The sequence below is a fragment of the Epinephelus moara genome, chromosome 18 (genome assembly GCF_006386435.1).
Source record: "Epinephelus moara isolate mb chromosome 18, YSFRI_EMoa_1.0, whole genome shotgun sequence".
Taxonomy (NCBI): domain Eukaryota; kingdom Metazoa; phylum Chordata; class Actinopteri; order Perciformes; family Serranidae; genus Epinephelus; species Epinephelus moara.
The window spans coordinates 3,868,575-3,872,022 of NC_065523.1; the positions used below are offsets into that span (position 1 = coordinate 3,868,575).

At 40.8% G+C, this 3,448-nt stretch overlaps 1 protein-coding gene and 1 long non-coding RNA gene across 3 annotated transcripts in view; one reads left to right on the forward strand and one right to left on the reverse strand.

Annotated features, from left to right (window-relative positions):
• The window catches only part of LOC126405397 (uncharacterized), a 44,074-nt gene that overhangs the window by 28,152 nt on the left and 12,474 nt on the right, over positions 1-3,448 (reverse strand). The window lies entirely within an intron of this gene.
• The window catches only part of aldh3b1 (aldehyde dehydrogenase 3 family, member B1), a 51,140-nt gene that overhangs the window by 20,974 nt on the left and 26,718 nt on the right, over positions 1-3,448 (forward strand). The gene's annotated exons all lie outside the window — the stretch shown is intronic.

Below are 3,448 nucleotides of genomic sequence, written 5' to 3' on the forward strand. Positions count from 1 at the left end.
TCATTATGAACATGAACAAACTGAAAACGATCAGATAAATAAGATTTAAACCAGCTTAGTGCAGAACCTTTTAGGCCAATTAAGTGTTCCAGTCTCTGTAGCAGAATTTGATGGTCAATTGTGTCAAATGCCGCACTAAGATCTAATAAAACAAGTACAGAGACGAGTCCTTTGTGTGAAGCGATCAAAAGATCATTTGTAATTTTGCTGTCTCAGTGCTATGATGCACTCTAAATCCTGACTGAAATTCTTCAAATAAATTATTATCATGGAGAAAATCACACAGCTGATCTGCGACTACTTTCTCAAGGATCTTTTAAAGAAAGGGAAGATCAGATAGTGGTCTATAGTTGGCTAACACCTCTGGATCCAGGGTGGGCTTTTTTAGGAGAGGTTTAATTACAGCTACCTTAAAAGACTGTGGTACAAAGCCTGTTAAAGATTGATCGTGTCTAATAAGTGAGTGTGAACTAAAGGTAAGACTTCCTTAAGTAGCCTAGTTGGGATGGGGTCTAAGAGACATGTTGATAGGGATGTATATCGTTAGGATTTAATACCGATACCGATATCGATACTGCTTATCGATACTAATACTTATTGATACTCTTATCGATACTACTGTACATAATTTGGTGTAAAAAATAATGATGTGAAAAGATGTTAAAAAGATTCAGCTTTTTTAATTCAAAATCAGCGAGCAAATCTAGTCTCTAACAACTGTCGTAAGCCCTATTTAGGATGGGTGTAAGCTTAACTTAAGCAGGTATGAGGGTTTCAGATAGTATCTCTCTGGAAGGGGGCTGGTAACCTGGGTTAAGGGCTTTGGTCATCTCCCTACAGGAAAATAATATTCATAATAAAAAGTGACAGTACAGCTCACACTGACTTCAAACTTGTGCAAACTTTTTTCTTTCTTTTTTTTTTAACTTGTGCTAACATTACCTAGGCTAGCAAGCCAAGCTAATATATGCTTTTGCTATGCCTACCATACCTAAACCACTTGGACTGAACTGTACTGAAGGGCTGTAGATCTTTGACAGTAAACTTAGTAACAGCCCTGTGGCATTCTTCAGTCTTTTCGGCAGTCATCTTCCATTTGCTGGCGATGGTGAATGGGGTTGTTGGGGGTGTCGGCGGTGGCTGAGCTGTAGTAGCTGTGGGAGCATGCCTATGTTCCCACAGCCCTATGTTCCCACAGCTCTATGTTCCCACATTTCCTTTTTCATAAATTTGTATCAGATTTTATCCCCCTTTCTCCCACTTTGGTAGCCAATTACACCCAACCTTACTACATAGGGCTGACCCCATGGCTGCTGCCGGATAGAAATGGTTGACGTTACATTTTACCATCATTAGCGTCTACGCCACCTAGATGGCCAAGGATAATAATAGTATATTAAATGTCATTAGATTAGCTAAGCTAACTGAACTAACAACACACATAAACTTGTAATGCTTCCTTCTTAAATGCGTTAGCTAGCTACATTTCGTACCTTGACTTGACGTTGCTGAGGCAGTCTCAGGGTCGGAGAAGGGAAGCTGCTTTGAGGACGACATCGCGTTGCTAGCCGCCGGGCTAACGTTACTTGACACTCTGCTTAGCCAGTCAAACACGCTGCACTCCTTCACCTTAATATTATGAGTGACTTGCAAGTGTTTCATGGCGTTGCTTATGTTTCCTCCCTTGCACGAAACTAGTTTCTGACAAATATTGCATCTAGCTGAGTTTTCATTTGGTTTGGTAAAGTAATGGTGCGTTCCAGGCAACCCGTAACTCGTGTTTTCACAACCTGTAACCCGTGAAAGTGCACTGGAACGGCAGTCAAACCCGTAACTTCCCACCCGTGAACTCGTACCAGATCGATGTACTCCCAGTTACGCTTTCTGACGTCACACAGCCCTCTAAACCAATTACCTTACTCCTCTAAACAACAATGGCAGCCCTATGGATGCGGTGTTGATGCAGGTGATACATGGTGAGAAATAGACATAAAATAACCCTAATGTTAACGCATTATTGGCAGCCGCTCTAACAGCTGGTTTCTAGTGCAAGAATAAATCAATACAAAATACGTTTCCAAACACACAGATAACGTAAAAAATAGCCTATAATAGCATCTGTGACCCTATCCTCCTCCGTTTCACTCAAATGAGCAAGGAGCAGGTACCTTTGGCGATAGCAATAATGGGGAAGCACAAACAAACGGTTCGCCATGTTCAACGTTAAACAGGAAGTAACTGGCAGTTTGCCGTAACTTTCCTGGAACGCTACAAAGTCGTAACTCGTGACTTGAAGTCGTGACTTACGAGTTCAAAAGCCTGCCTGGAACGCACCATAAGTCCACACTTTTGACCACCGCGCTCTGATGGCCGACATATTGACTGGAGTGGAGATGAAGCAGGAGACGCAGCGTCATCACCTGACGAGGCGGTTGCGTCATTAACCCTTTGATGCATGTACTACAAAATTACCGATAGCAGCACTGTTTGTCAAAAAGCTTCGCGGTTCTAAAGGTCTTACAGCTGTGTTTGAGGGCAGATAGGTACTATCTGAGGACAGGACTAATAGTTAGAATTTTGTCATTAAAAAAGCTCATAAAATCATTACTTCTAAGGGCTAAAGGAATACAAGGCTCAGTAGAGCTGTGACTCTCAGTCAGCCTGGCTACAGTGCTGAAAAGAAACCTGGGGTTGTTCTTATTTTCTTCTATTAAAGCTGAGTAATAGTTTGCTCTGACATTGTGGAGGCCCCTCTTATAAGTTTTGAGACTGTCTGTCCAGATTAAACGAGATTCTTCCAGTTTGGTCAATCGCCAATTCCTTTCAAATTTTCTCTATTTGTTTTAACTTACGGGTTTGAGAGTTATACCAAGGAGCGAACTTTCTTTGCTTTGTTAACTTCTTTTTAAGAGGTGCTATGGAGTCTAGTGTTGTTCACAGCAAGCCTACGGTGCTATCGACAAGACGATCAATTCGGGAGAGTTTAAAGTCGGTACGGGAAACCTCTGTTACTGAAGGACTTGGTATTAAATTTAACGACGGAGGAATCATTTCCTTAAATTTTGCGACAGCACTATCTGATAAACATCTAGTATAGTAACTGTTGCTGAGTGGCGTGTAATCGAGTAAAAAGAAATCAAAAGTAATCAAATAATGATCCAATAGCGAGGGATTCTGCGGAAAGACTGTTAGGTTATCAATTTCAATTCCATACGTCAGAACTAGATCGAGGGTGTGGTTAAAACAGTGAGTGGGTTTATGTACACCCTGACTGAAGGCAATGGAGTCTAATAATGAGATAAAGACGGTAGCCAGGGATTATATATATGTGTGTGTATGTATATGTATGTATATATATATATATATATATATGTGTGTGTGTGTGTGTGTGTGTGTGTGTGTGTGTGTGTGTGTGTGTATGTATGTATATATATATATATATATATAT